General features: G+C 46.5%; 1 protein-coding gene across 5 annotated transcripts in view; it reads left to right on the forward strand.

Moving 5' to 3' along the window:
* The first annotated feature begins 1,626 nt into the window (after positions 1 to 1,626).
* The window catches only part of klhl8 (kelch-like family member 8), a 51,974-nt gene continuing 38,198 nt past the window's right edge, over positions 1,627 to 15,402 (forward strand). For 2 of the 5 annotated variants that reach the window (XM_063043498.1, XM_063043494.1), the window contains exon 1: positions 1,627 to 2,064. The gene's annotated coding sequence lies outside the window, so the exon portion shown is untranslated. Of the gene's footprint in view, positions 2,065 to 5,331; positions 5,443 to 14,242; positions 14,354 to 15,402 lie in introns of those variants that run through there. The other 3 variants (XM_063043495.1, XM_063043497.1, XM_063043499.1) reach the window with 3 other exon arrangements.

A 15,402-nucleotide genomic window follows, 5' to 3' on the forward strand; every position in this document is an offset into this window, starting at 1 on the left:
GTTAAGTGTGCATCTTCAGGCTCCTGTACCTCCTCCTTGGTGGTAGCAACGAGGAGAGCGCATGTCCTGGGTGGTAGGTGATGTGCCATTTAAAAGGTTATTTTTGTCCAGTAGCTTTGATGTCAATGTTGTGAATTTGCAATAACTGGGGATTTTTTTAACCAAAACTTGCTATTTCCTATCTTATTTTAAAAATTGCTGAAATAACAATCATTCGTCTTGCTAGACAGGTGCAGTCACAAATAAGTGTAGGTTGAGCAACCCTTATCCGAATATCCAAAGTCTGAAAACCTCGAAAATCTGAAATTTTTCTGAGCACTGACTTGACTATACATCACAAATGGAAAATTCCACAAGGCGCTGGGAAAGTTCCCAAGCGATGTACAGTTCTCTGCACATCACAGACGGTCCTGAGCAGAGACCTCACATATGTAATGAACTGGGTAATGAAAAATATTTTTTTAAAACTTCATTAAGCAAAAAATGAAGATCTTGATTGTGTATTGAGTGCATTCATCAGCATTGGAGAGAACATATGCCGCTTAATGTTAAGCTGATCATGAAACAAGCAAAGATCTATCAGGACGAACTGAAAACCCAAGGTAATCGTTAATATTCAGCAGGCTGGCTGCAGAAATTTAAGATCACAAAACAGCAGAGACATTCATTGACGTGTTTGCCAAGATCATTGCTGATGAAATCCAACACGCTGAACAGCTGCATCAGTAAACGTGTGATGAACAATTGCAAGACAAGAACTGCTTACTAGTAGCACATAAGCTCAGGGTCGGGAATGACGGCGATGGCAGACAATCACGACTGACTGTCCACCCGGGTGGCTGAGGTAAAGATCTCTTCCTTTTCTGATGGTTCAATGTACATGTTATTGTTTCATGCACCAAATTATTAAAATATTTTATAAAACTACATTCAGATTTTATGTATAACCTGCAAAATTAGTCAGGAAGTTGCTTTAAATTAGTCAGCTCCATCTTGGGTACTAGCCTCCAAGGTATTTTCAAGGAGCGGTGCCTCTGGAAGGCGGCGTCCATCTTTAAGGACCCCCATCACCCAGGACATGTCCTTTTCTCACTGTTACCATCAGGAAGGAGGTACAGAAGCCTGAAGGCACACACTCAGCGATTCAGGAACAGCTTCTTCCCCTCTGCCATCCGATTCCTAGACGGACACAGAACCCGTAAACACTGCCTCACTTTTTAAATATATATTATTTGTTTTTGCACTATGTTTAATCTATTTAATATACAGATACTCACTGTAATTGATTTATTTATTTTTTCTTTCTATATTATCATGTATTGCTTTGAACTGCTGCCGCTAAGCTAACAAATTTCACGACACATACCGATGATATTAAACCTGATTTTACATATGTAATGTAAGTGGATTTCGCATTTAGACTTGGGTCCCATCTCCGAAGTATCTCATAATATTCCAAAATCCACAATAAAAGTACATCTGGCCGCAAGCACTTCGGATAAAAGGTGCTCAACCTGTAATACTGAACATCACTTTGGATAAAGGGTGTTCAACCTGTAATATTAAACATCACTTCGGATAAAAGGTCTCAACCTGTAATACTGAACATTGCCTTATGGAGTTCATACAACGGTTCAAATTCTACCAACGTCTGTTGCAGATCAGCAGCAAGGACATTGGGTTCAAAATACTTTTCAAAGCGACTTTGTTTAACATAAAACTGTAACACTACTTGGAAAGTGAAGAATAGTTCGCCGCGTCTGTGCCCGAGTTGAGTGGAGCACAGGGGCAAACGGGAACGCCGCCCGGCCCGGGGTCAGATACATCCGCCGCAATTGGAACCTCTCTTGGGGCCCGAGCGGCGGCAGGGCCGCCTGCAGACCTACCCGGAACCGAGGCCCCGCTCTCACCCAGAGGAAGAGCCAGGCCAACCCGGAAGTATTCGCGGTGCTGGAGGGCTCCAACGGGCCGGTCGTGTGGACGGAGAGCCTCGTCCGGCTCCACCAACAGCCCGGACTCATCTCCCGGTTCCTCCGTCCGTCTGTGGAAATGGAGCAGGAGCAGGTATGTGTGAGGATTTGGGGACAGCACTACAGGTTAGTTTAGATTTGTTCAAATATCACCGACCTGCTTTGTGGTATTTCAACTCAAGACCAAATTAGGGCTTTTTTTGGGGGGGGGGATTTCGGGAATTTAATAACTGCTAAATATGTTTAAATAACTACTAAAATCACGGTAGTTCGCTTGAGTTGGCATTCATTCTGTCTGTAAACCCGATGTCTCATACATTTGCTATGCTCCAGTCGAGTTGTTTTATATAGGCTCGTTTTCATAGTGTTACCTGCGGGGCAATACGGCACGTTCCCTTCTGTTGGGACCTTCGGGACAGTTGATCTGGGGACGGTTCTGGTTTTGGCTCAGGCTGTTGCTATGCCTTTACCTCAGAGGCAATCTGTTGGGGGGAGGGATGTCGAGAGCGACTTGTTTCCAGTTCCTTGGGTTCGAAGGTGGTGAAGTGCGATCAGTAGATTCTGTTGTGGCACGGATGGGGTAGGAGTGCTTATCAGGCCGGTGGGTGGTGGGTCAGAATATTACGTGGTGTTGTTGACCCTCAGCCCCAACAGCTGAGCCAGGAGTTTGTGCAGGTAACTCGCACTTGCTTCCCCACAGGAAATTCTGAGGCCCTAGTCTGTGGCGGGGCCCAATAACATATCCCAGTACTGGCCCTCTGGGCAACTGACCACCAATACTGAATTGGGAATTGCCAATCTGTTTTATAGGCAATTATGATAAAAGAGTAGGGGATAGTTCCTTGTGGAAATGAATCCCCCAGCCTTGTGGAGTGTGAGGCTTGGGATTCTGGATGCAACACTGGAGCTGAGTGGCTTTGGTGGTGAGCCTGCAAACAGGCAATGTGAATAACTCTTGGTTATAATCAATATCCCTCTAAGCTATTAATGACCAGTGTGCGCAAAACTCTCGTGCTGTGCATTTTTTTGCCCAGTGACAACATGTGCGCACAGAATAATTTCTTCAATAAAAGCAGTATAAATAAACCTGGTCTAGAATCTGCAGACAAATCATCGCAAAGTCCATGTTGTCAACACTGCCTGATTCAGAAATCTGACAAGGAAAAGTGATTGTGTACGATTGTGAAATATATATGCCAACGAGGTAGAGGGTGTAAATTCCTTTTGCGCTAGTGGCAAAAGATGTGTGTGTGAGGACACTTTTGTTATAACGTATACAGGAGCTGATGGAATGGGAATTACTGTGTGTGGGATTCTGAGGTCAGAGTGAGAGGTTGTGGAGGAGGAGGGAGTGAGGGCAACCACGTGATAAACCCACCCCATTCCAAAAGTCATGCACTAGAAATATTAACTATTTTTCTGTCTCCATGGATGCCACCTGACCTGCTAAGTATTTCCAGCATTTTCTACGTTTATATAAACTGTTCTTCAAATGTTGCTGAGAAGATCAACTTGTTATACCGCAGGTTTTTCTTAATAGGGCTTATTTTGTTAAAAGCTGCAAAACAGTATAGAGAGATTCCTAGCATGAATAAAGAGTTTTTTCTGTTCCTGATTTTCAGAAGGATTACTTATGAGCATCACCAGTCCACTTCTTTTTAAAGCCAGGATTAGACAAATTAAGTATGGCTGATTTGTTTAGTGTCTATTTATGGTTTCTCACTTACATAATCCTTTCTACTTCAATCTGATAAAAGTGCTCGGTCTACTGTGACCGGCTAAGATAAGCATTATCTCTTTGGCTATAATGTCATTGGTTTGTTTCTCTTTCCATTAAGCATCTCCAGCATCTGCTAGCATGAACATCGATTTCTTTTCCTTCCCTCCATCTCTTTTCTCATTCCCCATTTTGGTACCCTTTCACCATTTCTGCTCAGTTGCCCATCACCTCTGGTTCCCCTCCTTCCCTTTCTTCTCTCCTATTAAGTTCCTTCTTCAGCCCTTTACCTCTTCCATCTCTCTCCTCCCAGCTTCTTACTTCATCCCCACCCACCCACCTACTGCATTTTGTCTGTGTTGCTCGAGCTTCTCCGTCTGCTTCTGGCATTGTGAAAAAACAAAGGTGTGCATCAGTTTGTGTTGTTGTCTTGTCCATACTGCACCAACCACCGCCTCTGGCTAAAAACGTGCAGGAGCAATGTGTGATTAAGTGCCTTGCTCAAGGACACAACACATTGCCTCAGCTGAGGCTTGAACTCACAACCTTCAGATCACTAGTCCAACGCCTTAGCCACTTGGCCACGTGCTAACGCACGGGTTAAAGGACTGTGGAGTTCCCATGTTCTCTCCAAATGCTATCTAGGTGGGCTGGTAAATTAATTGGCTATTGTAAAGTATCCATTGGTGTAGAGTAGCGAAACAGCACATCATACCTCACATTAGGACCTGGGCACCACTGTAGCGAAAGGCTACGGGCCTAGCCCACACTGTCCAGCGCCTCACTCTGGGCCTAGACTTCGCCACCCAATCTGAAGCCACTATCGATTTCTCCAAATCGGCTCTGGTACCTAGAGTGATCCAACATCGTACCCAGGCCAGTTGTATGGGCAATAAAACTCCTCTGCCTTGACTTCTCCTCTCCGAATGGCTCACTCTGTCTGTGTTGACTCTGCAACACACCAGCACAGTTCATCCCTCCAATTCATTTTGCATTTGCTTGTCTCTTCATTGTTTATGTTGATAGTTTACCATAATTTACTTAAGAAAGGGTGTTATTAGTGATGTTTTCAGTTGAATTTCTTGCCTTTTGAACTACCATTGAGCTGTTGCACGTGTTCAGCAGCGCCATTTTAAACCAGAAGATGTGGACAAAACTTCTTTCAAGGTTGTTGGAAGAGTCTTTGTTGCCAGTGCAGGTCTGTGTAAAAAATGATGAGTGACGATGACATAAGAAGCTTCTTTTTTCATTAAAAAAGCAAAACCAGATGTATTACCAAGCATCGCAGGAGCTCCATCTGTGCAAAGAGTGTGAAGTTTTTTCTTTCCAGTCAGTTTTGTTTGGCATAAAAAGTTTTACCATTTTAAAAACGTTGATGGCCTTTGTGGTTTCCAAATGAGACTCACAAAATAAGAATTCTTCTTTTATGGCGTCAGCATGCGCACAACGGACAAAATCCAGGAGTTGACCACGTTGAGAGATGTCTGTATTTCATCCAGTTGCATACTGAATGGAAATTGTGAGGCTCCCAATTCCTCAATGACTTGCTTCAAAATGTGAAAAGAAATATCTTATAATCTAGAACGTAGTACATTATTTGATAAGGGAACTACTTCCATTTTTTTCCTCTGTTTGTATCCACAGACCAGCCCGACCATTTCCAGTGCACATGGCTTTACTAAAGTGGGGCTTCTTTTGTTTGGCAATCCAGTAAGCAACTTTATTGGATGCTTCAAGAAAAGGATTTGTGAAGTGGTAAATCCAAGTTTTGGAAGTGTCCCAACTTTTTCGAATTGGGCTTTCTTTGCACAACAAAAAGACCCCCCGAGTCTTTACAAACAAGAGAAATCTGCAGATGTTGAAAATCCAAGCAACACACACAAAATGCGGGAGGAACTCGGCAGGGCAGGCAGCATCTATGGAGAAGAGTACAGTCGAGACCTTTCAGCAGGACTGGAGGGAAAAAGATGAGTAGATTTAAAAGGTAGGGGAAGGAGTGGGAGAAACAGTAGGAGATGGGTTAAATCAGGAGCGGGGTGGGTGAAGTAAAGAGTTGGGAAGTTGATTGGTGAGAGAGATACAGGGCTGGAGAAAGGAAAATCTGATAGGAGAGGACAGAGGCCATGGAAGAAAGAAGAGGGGGGAGGAGCACCAGGGGAAGGCGATGGGCAGGCAAGAAAGTAAGGTGAGAGAGGGAAAAAGAGATGGGGAATGGTAAAGGAAGGATGGTGGGGCCATTACTGGAAGCTTGAGAAATTGATGTTCATGCCAGCAGGTTGGAGGCTACCCAGATGGAATATAAAGTGTTGTTCCTCCAACCTGAGTGTGGCCGCATCGCGACTCTAGAGGAGGCAATGGACTGACATATACTTTATACTTTATTGTTGCCAAACAATTGATACTAGAACGTACAATCATCACAGCAATATTTGATTCTGCGCTTCCCGCTCCCTGGATTACAAACATTAAATATTAAAAATAGGTAAAAATTAGTAAATATTAAAAATTTAAATTATAAATCATAAGTAGAAAATAGAAGAATGGAAAGTAAGGTAGTGCAAAAAAACCGAGAGGCAGGTCCGGATATTTGGAGGGTACGGCCCAGATCCGGGTCAGGATCCGTTCAGCAGTTTTATCACAGTTGGAAAGATGCTGTTCCCAAATCTGGCCGTACGAGTCTTCAAGCTCCTGAGCCTTCTCCCGGAGGGAAGAGGGACGAAAAGTGTGTTGGCTGGGTGGGTCATGTCCTTGATTATCCTGGCAGCACTGCTCTGACAGCGTGCGGTGTAAAGTGAGTCCCCGGACGGAAGATTGAATGGAATGCGAAATGGTATTAAAATGGATGGCCACTGGGAGATCCCACTTCTTCTGGTGAATGGAACATAGATGCTCGGTGAAGCGGTCTCCCAATCTATGTCAGGTCTCCCTCATATACAGGAGGCCACACCCGGAGCACCTCCCCCTACTTTCTGCTTTCTGCAGGGATCACTCCCTATGTGACTCCCTTGTCCATTCGTCCCTCCCCACTGATCTCCCTCCTGGCACTTATCCTTGCAAGTGGAACAATAGAGCATAGAACATAGAATAGTACAGCACAGTACAGGCCCTTCGGCCCACAATGTTGTGCCAACCCTCAAACCCTGCCTCCCATATAAGCCCCTACCTGAAATTCCTCCATATACCTGTCTAGTAGTCTCTTAAACTTCACTAGTGTATCTGCCTCTACCACTGATTCAGGCAGTGCATTCCACGCACCAACCACTCTCTGAGTAAAAAACCTTCCTCTAATATCCCCCTTGAACTTCCCACCCCTTACCTTAAAGCCATGTCCTCTTGTATTGAGCAGTGGTGCCCTGGGGAAGAGGCGCTGGCTATCCACTCTATCTATTCCTCTTATTATCTTGTACACCTCTATCATGTCTCCTCTCATCCTCCTTCTCTCCAAAGAGTAAAGCCCTAGCTCCCTTAATCTCTGATCATTATGCACACTCTCTAAACCAGGCAGCATCCTGGTAAATCTCCTCTGTATCCTTTCCAATGCCTCCACATCCTTCCTATAGTGAGGCGACCAGAACTGGACACAGTACTCCAAGTGTGGCCTAACCAGAGTTTTATAGAGCTGCATCATTACATCGCGACTCTTAAACTCTATCCCTCCACTTATGAAAGCTAACACCTCATAAGCTTTCTTAACTACCCTATCCACCTGTGAGGCAACTTTCAGGGATCTGTGGACATGTACCCCCAGATCCCTCTGCTCCTCCACACTACCAAGTATCCTGCCATTTACTTTGTACTCTGCCTTGGAGCTAGTGCTTGGAACAAGTGCTACACCTGCCCCTACACTTCCTCCCTCACTACCATTCAGGGCGTCAAACAGTCCTTCACTGAGGCGTCACTTCACCTGTGGTCTGCTCCCGGTGTGGCTTCCTGTACATTGGTGAGACTCAATGTTGATTGGGAGACTGCTTCGCTAAGTGCCTACGCTCCGTCAGTCAGAAAAGCGGGATCTCCCAGTGGCCACCGATTTTGATTCCACTTCCCATTCCCATTCCAATGTATCAATCCATGGCCTCCTCTACTGTTGCGAGGAGACCACACTCAGGTTGGAGGAGCAACACCTTATATTCTGTCTGAGTAGCCTCCAACCTGATGGCATAAACGTGAATTTCTTAAACTTCTGGTAATTCCCCTCCCTTCACCATTCCCCATCCCCTTTTCCCTCTCTCATCTTCTTGCCTGCCCATCACCTTCCTCTGGTGCTCCTCCCACCTCTTTTCTTTCTTCCATGGCCTTCTGTCCTTTTCTATCAGACTCCCCCTCCTCCAGCCTTGTTCTCTTACACCAATCAACGTCCCAGCTCTTTACTTCACCTCTCCTCCCCACATCCTGGCTTCACCTATCACCTTGTGTTTCTCTCCCCTCCCTCCACCTTTTAAATCTACCCCTCATCTTTTTTTCCTCCAGTCTTGCTGAAGGGTCTCAGCCCGAAATGTCAACTGTACTCTTTTCCATAGATGTTGCCTGGCCTGCTGAGTTTCTCCAGCATTTTGTGTGTGTTCCACAAATCTTTAGATGCATTTTCAGGATGGACAGGTGTGAGATGCTCTGTCAGTTTTGCTGGCTTCAGACTTCCGTTCACAAGAATTTTTCCGAACAAAAACACTGGCTTTTGTGTCTCGTCACATCCATTAATGCCAGTGAAACCGTATAGTTATCAGCATACCTTCTTTTCCTTGACATTTCAACTTAAATTGGATCTTCAAAAAAAAATTAAAGCTGAAATAAAATATTTGATTCAGTTGACTTTTTAAAACTCAATATTTTTGTTTGGTTTTGAAGTAATTTGTTTGATAAATCTGCAAAGAAATAAGTAATCTGCATTTTAATTAAGTGAAGTGTAAGATATTCAGGAAATTTGTACTCCAAGTAAGTAAAAAAAGGCAGGTTCAAAGATTCAAGATTCAAAGTGCACTTATTATCAACGAATGTATAAATTATACACCCTTGAGATTTGTTTGCTTACAGGTAGTTGCAAAACAAGGAACCCAAAAGAACCCAATTATATATAAAAAAAACAACACCGCCCCCACCCCCCTGCCCACAGAGGAAGAGGAAAAACAAAACAACTCATGCAAACAATAGAAGCAAGCAACAACAACAGCACTCCGAACTAAATTGAGTCCTTAGATCTAAATCCCTGGAGCAGTCTTGGAGTAGGCCCAAAGCCTCAGTATTCAGTTCATCATATTAGCAAAGCAAGTTGCCGCAAAGTTTGCAGACACAAAGCACAGCAATGGGAGGTTGTCTCTCAGTCTTAGCATCGCAGGGAGAGGACCCCCCCCCCCCCAGTCCATCTTGGCCGACATTTAAATTGTCTGAACCTTGCACTAGAACCCGGGCCCAGCTGCAACAAATCAATCCAGGCCTAAATTTTGCGGCTGGAGAATCTGTTTTTGATCTTTCCAAATCAGCTTGGCGCCCTGAGCAATCCAACCTTGCTCGACTCTCGACAACCTGCCTTCCCAGTCTATCTGGGCCGGTGTTTAGGTTGTCTGAACAGCAGATTGTACCTCGCTTAAGGATCTGGGCCTCGCTGTGGTGAATCGCTCCGGGCGTAGTACACACCACCCAGCAATTCGCTTCAGATCTGGATTTTGCTGCTGAAGAAACCATTCTCGACCTCTCCAAATCGGCTTTAGAGTGATCCACTCTTTCACCCAGGCTAGTTGGATGGGCATCGGAACTCCTCTGTCCCATCTTCTCCCTTCCGAATCGTCCACTCCAACCAGCATGGATCCAACTCCAAGTGTGTCGATTTTGCAGCAGGGCATGTCTCTCCAGTTCATTTTGCCATCACTTGCCTCTTCATTGTGTGCGGTGATAGTTTACCACAATTTACTTAAAAAAGAATGTTATTAGTAGTGTTTTTAATCAAAATCCTTTGCTTTTGAACTACCAGTAAGCTGTTGGACATCTTCAGTAGCGCCATCAATTTATCCAAAGTTTTAACACTTTTAATGGCATTTAGATAGTTGGATATAGCGGTAGCTCAGGTGTCGTGTCCTTCCAGGAATTCAGCTTTTGTTGCGCATGGAGTTGTGTGGTATTACAAAAGGCTGTGCGGCTTTACGGAGAGTTAGGAATTCGCATTTGAACTGTCTAGTTTTGCAAAACGTTAGCAAACAATGAAAATGACTGGCCTCCCTCTACGCACTGACCAACAAGCAGTTGTAGATGGGGATTAATGGAGAGCAACCTGGATGTCTGGATCACAAATATGAGAACAGGCGACTTCACTATTTGGTGGCTGAAGGACTACTGGGCGCAGGGCTGCCCAATAGTTGCCAGAATAAGGAATGTGGGATTTGAAAAAATGTTGTAAGCCAGAACTATTATATGGGTAACGCCCACATAATGGACCATAATGTGGGGAGGTGGGCTGTGATGGCATTTGTGGTCTAAGAAAACGGGCCGTGTTGTGATAACATCAAACTACATCATTGCACATGCTTCAAGCAATGAATGGTTAAAAAATATTATGTTGATTTATTTACGCTCTGTCCGCCAGAGAAAGCAGGATCTCCCAGTGGCCACACATTTTAATTCCACATCCCATTCCCATTCTGACATGTCTATCCACGGCCTCCTCTACTGTAAAGATGAAGCCACACTCAGGTTGGAGGAACAACACCTTATATTCCGTCTGGGTAGCCTCCAACCTGATGGCATGAACATTGACTTCTCTAACTTCCGCTAGGCCCCACCTCCCCCTCGTACCCCATCTGTTACTCATTTTTATGCACACATTCTTTCTCTCACTCTCCTTTTTCTCCCTCTGTCCCTCTGAATATACCTCTTGCCCATCCTCTGGGTCACCCCCCCCCGTCTTTCTTCCCGGACCTCCTGTCCCATGATCCTCTCGTATCCCCTTTTGCCTATCACCTGTCCAGCTCTCAGCTCTATCCCTCCCCCTCCTGTCTTCTCCTATCATTTTGCATCTCCCCCTCCCCCTCCAGCTTTCAAATCCCTTACTCACTCTTCCTTCAGTTAGTCCTGACGAAGGGTCTCGGCCTGAAACGTCGACTGCCCCTCTTCCTATAGATGCTGCTTGGCCTGCTGCGTTCACCAGCAACTTTGATGTGTGTTGCTTGAATTTCCAGCATCTGCAGAATTCCTGTTGTTTGCGTTTAAATTCACTACTGCGAAGCCTCTTCCGGTGATGCCTACACCGAAGAAGTTTAGATCCTCTCTTGGACGGGAGTTCAGTGAAACCATCTCTCACTGCTCCCCATCTGTAATTTCTTCAGCTCTTCAACTTTTCGACCACAGTTTGACTCAAACTCGCTATCACAGCCATATATCCTTTCTTGGAACGTGCCTCCGTCGCCAACTTACTCCAGTTGGCTTTAGGATTCGTTTCCAAGCCTCTCAATTTGGACCTTCTGAGGATCCCAGGTACTCACATTTTATTGACTCTGCCTCTCGCCGCTTCTCCCGTCAAGCTCTGAAGGCGACGCTCTCCGCCATGAGGAGGTACTTGGTGTCCCTATCCCAGACCCTTCCACACCTTCGGGACACTTTCTTCGCCATCTGTAATGGCCCTACCCGTTATTTCATCCTCCGTCGGATTCACGCCTGCAATCGCCGTTTTTTTGAATTTTTCGTGTTAGGCAAAGATCACAAGATCCTACATCTACGGACTCCAGAGCCTGCCGGCCCTGACGCTAGCAGGCATGAACTTTCAATTGCGGCCCCTGCCATTGATCTCGGCGGCTCCAACACCTCAGGACATATTCAGAACCCGGACTCCAGCAACGACCATGGACACCTTCACAGCGATTGCGCAACCACCAACTGCGACTCCAGCCTTGAACTCCAGGCCGGGTCTTTATGTGCTGCTGTTGTGACTCCCGTCTCCCCTTCCCCCACCACCACTCCGCAGCCCCGTCTTCCTCAGATCCCACCGTCGACTCCTGGGCCCTCAGAGGCTCCATCTTCCTCTCACCCCAACCCTCCCCTCTCCATTGACACACCCAGCCTCCCCCCTCCCCCCTCTGATCCCAGCTCTCATCCGTGCCGGGTCTTTACCATCCCCTCCGACCTTCAACTGTCGGAGGCAGAACGCTCTGTTCTCAGTAAGGGCCTCGCGTTTGTCCCCCTTCGCCCACACCTCAGCGAGTTCCGTGTTCGCCACGATGCGGAACTTTTCTTCCGCCGTCTCCGTCTCCGAGCCTACTTCTTCGGCAAGGACTCTTCCACCCCCACCGATGACCCCTTGTCCCGTCTTCAACCCTCCTCTTCTTTATGGACACCCCGCTCTGGTCTTCTGCCTGCTCTGGATCTCTTTATTGCCAACTGCCGACGGGACATCAACCGTCTCGACTTCACCGCACCTTGTCCCCATTCCAACCTCACTCCTTCGGAACGCTCTGCTCTCCACTCCCTCCGCACTAATCCTAACATTATTATTAAACCTGCTGATAAAGGGGGTGCTGTTGTAGTCTGGCATACTGACCTCTACCTTGCCGAGGCACAGCGACAACTCGCGGATACCTCCTCTTATTTACCCCTCGATCGTGACCCCACTAAGGAGCACCAGGCCATTGTCTCCCACACTATCAACGACTTTATCCGTTCAGGGGATCTCCCATCCACTGCTACCAACCTTATAGTTCCCACACCCCGCACTTCCCGTTTCTACCTCCTACCCAAGATCCACAAACTTGCCTGTCCTGGCCGACCTATTGTCTCAGCTTGCTCCTGCCCCACCGAACTCGTTTCTGCATACCTCGACACTGTTTTATCACCCCTTGTTCAATCCCTTCCGACCTATGTTCGTGACACTTCTCACGCTCTTAAACTTTTCGATGATTTTAAGTTCCCTGGCCCCCACCGCTTTATTTTCACCATGGATGTCCAGTCCTTATATACTTCCATCCCCCATCAGGAAGGTCTCAAAGCTCTACGCTTCTTTTTGGATTCTAGACCTAATCAGTTCCCCTCTACCACCACTCTGCTCCGTCTAGCGGAATTAGTCCTTACTCTTAATAATTTCTCCTTTTGCTCCTCCCATTTCCTCCAAACTAAAGGTGTAGCTATGGGCACCCGTATGGGTCCTAGCTATGCCTGCCTTTTTGTTGGGTTTGTGGAACAATCTATGTTCCGTGCCTATTCTGGTATCTGTCCCCCACTTTTCCTTCGCTACATCGACGACTGCATTGGCGCTGCTTCCTGCACGCATGCAGAACTCGTTGACTTTATTAACTTTGCCTCCAACTTTCACCCTGCCCTCAAGTTTACATGGTCCATTTCCGACACCTCCCTCCCCTTTCTAGATCTTTCTGTCTCTGTCTCTGGAGACAGCTTATCCACTGATGTCTACTATAAGCCTACTGACTCTCACAGCTATCTGGACTATTCCTCTTCTCACCCTGTCTCTTGAAAAACGCCATCCCCTTCTCGCAATTCCTCCGTCTCCGCCGCATCTGCTCTCAGGATGAGGCTTGTCATTCTAGGACGAGGGAGATGTCTTCATTTTTTAAAGAAAGGGGCTTCCCTTCCTCCACTATCAACTCTGCTCTTAAACGCATCTCCCCCATTTCACGTACATCTGCTCTCACTCCATCCTCCCACCACTCCACTAGGAATAGGGTTCCCCTGGTCCTCACCTACCACCCCACCAGCCTCCGGGTCCAACATATTATTCTCCGTAACTTCCGCCACCTCCAACGGGATCCCACCACTAAGCACATCTTTCCCTCCCCCCCTCTCTCTGCATTCCGCAGGGATCGCTCCCTACACAACTCTCTTGTCCATTCGTCCCCCCCATCCCTCCCCACTGATCTCCCTCCTGGCACTTATCCGTGTAAGCGGAACAAGTGCTACACATGCCCTTACACTTCCTCCCTCACCACCATTCAGGGCCCCAAACAGTCCTTCCAGGTGAGGCATCACTTCACCTGTGAGTCGACTGGGGTGATATACTGCGTCCGGTGCTCCCGATGTGGCCTTTTATATATTGGTGAGACCCGACGCAGACTGGGAGACCGCTTTGCTGAACATCTACGCTCTGTCCGCCAGAGAAAGCAGGATCTCCCAGTGGCCACACATTTTAATTCCACATCCCATTCCCATTCTGACATGTCTATCCACGGCCTCCTCTACTGTAAAGATGAAGCCACACTCAGGTTGGAGGAACAACACCTTATATTCCGTCTGGGTAGCCTCCAACCTGGTGGCATGAACTTTGACTTCTCTAACTTCCGCTAGGCCCCACCTCCCCCTCGTACCCCATCTGTTACTCATTTTTATGCACACATTCTTTCTCTCACTCTCCTTTTTCTCCCTCTGTCCCTCTGAATATACCTCTTGCCCATCCTCTGGGTCACCCCCCACCCCCCTGTCTTTCTTCCCGGACCTCCTGTCCCATGATCCTCGCGTATCCCCTTTTGCCTATCACCTGTCCAGCTCTTGGCTCTATCCCTCCCCCTCCTGTCTTCTCTTATCATTTTGCATCTCCCCCTCCCCCTCCAGCTTTCAAATCCCTTACTCACTCTTCCTTCAGTTAGTCCTGACGAAGGGTCTCGGCCTGAAACGTCGACCGCGCCTCTTCCTATAGATGCTGCTTGGCCTGCTGCGTTCACCAGCAACTTTGATGTGTGTTGTATGTTGATTTATTACTTTTTCCAGAAATTCAATGATTATTTGGGTTCTCAGAATTTTGTGTAGTGAATTCTACCGGGGTGAATTTTCATTCACCAAGTGACCATGACGAGCAGGTCACATATTGGAGAATAATGTTGTGACAAGTTTAGCAATTTAATTGGCGTGAATCAGAAATAATTTACAATAAGTACATAACTGCTACTTGGAGAAATTACTGTGATTTGTATCCTGTGTTTTACAGTCGTGTTCTTCTTGTCCTTAGTGGGTTATAAATATAACCCAACTCAAATTGCCAGGATAGTATTGTTCAGTTTTGATTACAGTAGAAGTAATGCTTTTGAGATACAGATTGCTTCTGATTAGTGGGATTCTAGTAGTTTTACCTGATTGAAAATCTATTTCCTGGGAGAAGAAGCCCTTTTTATTTAAACACAAGAGATTCTGCAGATGCTGGAAATCCTGAGCAACACACACAAAATGCTGGAGGAACTCAGCAGGTCAGGCAGCATCTATGGAAATAAATAAACAGTGGACGTTTCTGGCCAAAACCCTTCTACAGGACTGAAAGGAAGAGGGAAGACGCCATAATAAAAAGGTAGGGGGAAGGGAAGGAAGACAAGCTAGACATTGATAGGTGAAGCCAGGGTGGGTAGGAAAGATAAAGGGCTGGAGAGGAAGGAAGCTGATAGGAGAAAAGTGTGGACCATTGGAAAACTGAAAGGAGGAAATGATCCAGGGGAAATGATAGGCAGGTGAGAAGAGGTAAGAGGCCAGGGTGGGAAATAGAAGAAAAGGGGAGCGGGAGGGAAATAGGTGAAGCTGGGGTGGGTAGGAAAGATAAAGGGCTAGAGAAGAAGGAATCTGATAGGAGAGGAGAGTGGACCATAGGAGAAAGTGAGGAGGGGACCCAGGGGAAGGTAATAGGCAGGTGAGAGGACATGAAGAATTCAGAATGGGGAATGGGGGGGGGGGGTAGGATTTTTTTTACCGGGAGGAGAAATTGATATTCATGCCATCAGGTTGGAGGGTACCCAGATGGAATATAAG

The sequence above is a fragment of the Mobula hypostoma genome, chromosome 3, assembly GCF_963921235.1.
Source record: "Mobula hypostoma chromosome 3, sMobHyp1.1, whole genome shotgun sequence".
Classification (NCBI taxonomy): Eukaryota; Metazoa; Chordata; class Chondrichthyes; order Myliobatiformes; family Myliobatidae; genus Mobula; species Mobula hypostoma.